The sequence below is a fragment of the Octopus bimaculoides genome, chromosome 2 (assembly GCF_001194135.2).
Source record: "Octopus bimaculoides isolate UCB-OBI-ISO-001 chromosome 2, ASM119413v2, whole genome shotgun sequence".
In the NCBI taxonomy this organism is placed as follows: Eukaryota; Metazoa; Mollusca; class Cephalopoda; order Octopoda; family Octopodidae; genus Octopus; species Octopus bimaculoides.
The window spans coordinates 16,992,989-16,997,929 of NC_068982.1; the positions used below are offsets into that span (position 1 = coordinate 16,992,989).

General features: G+C 37.5%; 1 long non-coding RNA gene across 1 annotated transcript in view; it reads left to right on the plus strand.

Moving 5' to 3' along the window:
- The window catches only part of LOC106881602 (uncharacterized), a 21,884-nt gene that overhangs the window by 10,355 nt on the left and 6,588 nt on the right, over positions 1-4,941 (plus strand). Inside the window, exon 3 of the long non-coding RNA XR_001410872.2 lies at positions 3,896-4,012. This is a non-coding gene — a long non-coding RNA (uncharacterized LOC106881602). The remainder of the gene's footprint in view (positions 1-3,895; positions 4,013-4,941) is intronic.

A 4,941-nucleotide genomic window follows, 5' to 3' on the forward strand; every position in this document is an offset into this window, starting at 1 on the left:
TTATTATTATTATTATTATTATTATTATTATTAAGGCAGCCGCTGGTAGAATTGTTAGCGCACTGGGCGAAGTGCTTAGCGGTATTTGCCCGTCGTTACGTTCTGAGTTCAAATTCCGCCGAGGTTGACTTTGCCTTTCATCTATTTTGCGATCGATAAAATAAGTTATCATTTGCCTTGAAATTACTAGCCTCATGTCAAAATTTGAAAGCCAGTTATTTTTACTAATGACTATCCTTTCAAACATATCCATTCTATTGTGAACTGGAAGTGACAGGCGCATTTTATTTTATTTTTTTTTTTGTCTTCTTTTTCTTTTTAAGTCAGAAAAACTCAGGCACTTAGGGTTTCAGTTCCTGCAGGGCCGTCTCCATGGTGTCTGACCAACACTAGAGGTTGGTCAAATAAAGTAATGACTCCAGGAAGTTATTCCAAGGTCATGTGATTAATAAAGAAATAAAACGTATTTCGACTTTTGTCGCACAACTGTTTTGAAGCGTCAAAAAATTTGTTGAAAAGGCGCCAACTTTGAAAAATACGGTCGAAGGGAGCGATCGATCCTGTTGCTCCTCTATTAGAAATATCAGTAGGACGAGGATGGAAGATATCTTCCAACTAGAGACCTGATCTGAATGCTTGCAATTGAGTTACCTCTGTTAAAGTCGCTTAAGATGTCTCGTAGTGGTCTAAAACTGAATGACGGTTTAAATCTACCGCTAAAGAAAATCGTGGAGGGATTTAAACTCAGAACGCAAACAAGAAGTGGTGCAAAAGTTGACGCTCTTAAATCTCCGATAATCCATCGCTCTGGATTGATACTTTATAACGACACACAAAGGATGAAAGGTAAAGTAAACCACCGTATGACTTGAACTCAGAGCGTAAGGAATCGGAACAAACGCCGAGAGTTAGTCGGTCCGACGATCTAACGGCTCAGGCAATTCGCTGCTTTATTCGGTAGTTCATATTGGAATATTCTAAACAGATAATTTGAGCACCCCTAAGTATATGGCAACACGTATTTTGCTAAGTATATTGCTTGAGTTGCCGTCCTGAATCCCTGGTCATATTGGCGATCATCCAATATTTGAAATCTAAGCAGTACGCATCCTGACAGTGCCACCAGGGAGATCTGACTGTTTGAGACAAGCTCTACAGACACGGAAGTGCTGTCAGACGGAGGTGTGCGCAGGGCGACGAAACAGTGCTGAATGCACTTGTTCAGTATCTAGGCATTACTGACTTGTGGATCTTTGTCGACCAGCTGTGGACGCTTGTTGAATGGATCTGATTATCAGCCGAGTCTATCGTGAAGACGCCCTGCCGGCTTCTTTTAACCGAGAAGGAAAGACGGTTTTCCTCTGTCTGGGGGCTATGGCGAAGGAGATAGTGTGGTGAACGAGATTGAAAGGACTGAAGGCAGATACATTCCTCTTCGGCCAAGCCCCCATCGACTTTTTCAAAGGAGAGGAGAAATTCTGCCTCCCAGTATTTTTGTCGGTGGGTTGATTAGTAAGCAGCTTCGCTTTTCCTTATTTATGGTCTTTTATTTTCTAATTTCTTGTACGTTTCTTTTTTTACTTGCCCCTTTTTAACCAGGCCCAAGATTTTCTTTCACATACGTCTTCAGTGGCTCTTCAAATTTGGCCATGCAGTGGGTTCTCTTCGAACCGTCTGACGTGCTCTCTTTGTATCTCATTCTTCTCCTTCTCTCCTATTACGTGCTTGAGCACCTTTTCTTTGCTAACTGTCTTTAGTAGTTTTCCTCTGCTGCTCTGTAAATACTCTACTAGGCCTTTTCTTTCCATCTGTACACATTCTTCTACTGCTATTAAACCTCTTCGACCCTGGCCTCTCCTCACGTACAGTCGGTTGATATCAGCTTTCGCATGGTGGGCTCCATACATTGTCAACAACTTCCTAGTTTTTCTGTCAAATTCCTTTATATCGTTTGTTGTCCAGTCCATATTCCATATCTGATTACGGATACTGCTCTTGAATTTATGGCTTCAATAAGATTTTTGGAATTCAGCTTTGACTGCAATAATTTTTTGACACTCCTTGTGTACTCCCTACTGATCATTTGTTTCATTTATTCACTTTTTATTACATCTCCTTCCATTATTCCCAAGTACTTATACCACTGTCCTTTCTCAACTGTTCTCATTGTTTCTCCATTTGGCATCTCAATTCCCAAGCTTTTTTTTCAAATCTTCCTCGTTTCCTTTTTAATATAGCACATTTTTCTATCCAAAATTCCACACCTACGTCATTTGAGAAAATTCGGATAGTATGCACGAGACTTTCAAGCTGTATCTCATTTTTCGTATAAACCTTTATATCATCCATGAAAGAAAATAATTTATCTCATCGTTTCCTTTTCCCAAATCGTAAGCAATTTTAACGTTTCGCAATATCATAGCGAGCGGTGTCATGGCCAATACGAATATTAATGGAGATAAGTTATCACCTTGGAATACTCCACGTCTGATGTTCACTTTTCAGAGTTTTTGTTTTCCTCCGATCAATTCAGTACTCCAGTGTTTCATACTTTCATTAAGCATTTTCTCCATGTTTTTGCTATTCCAAACATGCTGATTGTTTCACTTATTTAACTGTGTGGTACCATGTCATATGTAATTTTATAATCTAGCCATGCTACTTTCAGTCCCGTCAATCTGCGTCTACAATTTCTAATTTTCATTTTATCAACTAATAAGTGATATTTTGTTGCCCTCCTTTGTTTCTTGTATCCTTTCTGCTCTTCTGAAAGTAGATTGTTACTTTCCAGATGGTTGTATAACTCTTCCACCAAGACACCAGTCATAAGCTTCCACATTAGTGGTAAACAGGTTATAGATCGAAAATTTGATACTAATTTCCCTTTCAACGGATCCTTGAGGCATAGCAACGTTCGTCCACTTGCCATCTAGGCAAGGACGTGACCTTGCTGTAGGCAGTCATCCAGTTGCACAGCGATCCTTTCAAGCAACTGTATAAAGTTCTTCAGCCAACAGCCTTCTACTCCATATGGGCTTGGTCCTTTCCAATTTGCTATTTTTTAAACATTTGTCTTACTGTATATAGATTAATTCTGACGTCTTTTTGTCTTGGTTCAGTTGCAAGTTGTTTTTCCACCTTTGTTAGCCACTCCACGCTTTCTTTATGTCTCAGCGTTCTGTTCCACAGCCCTCTCCAAAATTCTTCACTTTCTTCCGCATTTGGAATCAGTTCCTGGTGTTGGTCTCTGCCTATTTCCTCATATAGACGCCTTCTATTTGATCGGAACAGCATATTCTGTTCGAAACCTTTGCACCTAGCATCATATCTTTTCAATTTCGCCTTTAATATTGTCACTTTTGTGTCAATTCTTCATATGCTATTTGTTTTTCCCTTTCTTCTAACCTGTTCTGACCATTCAATTTTCTGATTACTACCTTATTCTTGAGCTCTCCCCTCATTATACTATTCAATTGCCCCAGTTCTTTTCGTGCATTTTCCAGCTTCATTCATATTCTTTTCCTCCAGTTGGTTCTTTCTTTTCATTTGCTTTCATACCTTCAGTTTCTCGCTTGTAGCCATTATTATTATTATCATCATCATCATCATCATCATTATTATCATCATTTAATCCCGCCGAGATCGACTTTGCTTTTCATCCTTTTGGGGGTCAGTAAATTCAGTACCAGTGAAATACTGCGGGTCGATGTAATCGACTAGTCCCTTCCCCAAAAATTTGAGGCCTTGTGCCTCCAGTAGAAAGGATTATTATTATTATTATTATTATTATTATTATTATTATTATTATTATTATTATTATTATTATTATCGTCATCATCATCTTCATCATCATCATCCCTAGATTGTCGTGTAATTTCACTGACTTATATTTCAGATAACCACCCAACAGCCACAACACATCTACACTGAAAATAAGATGGTAACAGCAATTCTTGTCACCCTTTTCTGCTTTTTGCCAACAGGCATTCCTGCTATAATATATGCAGATAAAGTAAGTAGAATAAGAAAATTTATTGGAAGAAATTCAATTCTTATAATAAATTTTTATCCACTATTCATATTTTACTGCAAAGAATAGGGCGAAGAATTTCACCTTCTCAGACTAATTTTAAAAGGTTCTCCTGGGGTAATCATGTCTCTGGTGAATTTACCACTCTAGAAATATTTATGTATAAATATTTCTATTTAAGGCAAAAAGAATTATGTTCCAACGCAGTCTTAAAATCTATAGCTCGTTCCTCCACCTTCAACAGCACAATCGGACCACTTCTCCAAACTATATAGTTTTATACTTTCTACAGTAGTCTTATACCTTCAACATCATTACAATTGTCTAGTGAATATGTTGGCAGAGGATGAATGGGGTGATGACTGGTATTATATGAGAGTTGGGTGATGGTAAAGTGTACTGGGTACAATAGTTCCAGTGTGAGCTCTTGTAATTAATTTTGAGATGGGCAGGAATGGTTGAGAGATTAATGTGCTTATAACGAAAACAAAAAATTTAAGACTACTTTTCATTAATATTTTAAAATAGATATATAAAATAATGCTAGCAATATATTCAAAAATAGGATCTATTTCAAAACGGGGCACCAGTTTTCATTTATGTTTTATGTAGTGTTTTTGGTACCGAAAGACTTTCAAACTTCGTATACTTATTTATTTTGTGTTATAGAACAGAACAAAATTTTTGTATTCGAATTTATTTCATGTAAAAAATTGTCTTATTTCGATAATTTCTACTTATCACTGACGTCTATTCAGTTGAAAACAGTTAGCGCTGTAACGGTGTATATCGTATTAATCCCCTAACCCTAACCCTAACTAGACTGTTAACCCTAACCCTAACCCTAACCCTAAAACTAACCCTAACTCTAGAATCCGAACTCTAAAATTGTTACACACATAGATACGCAC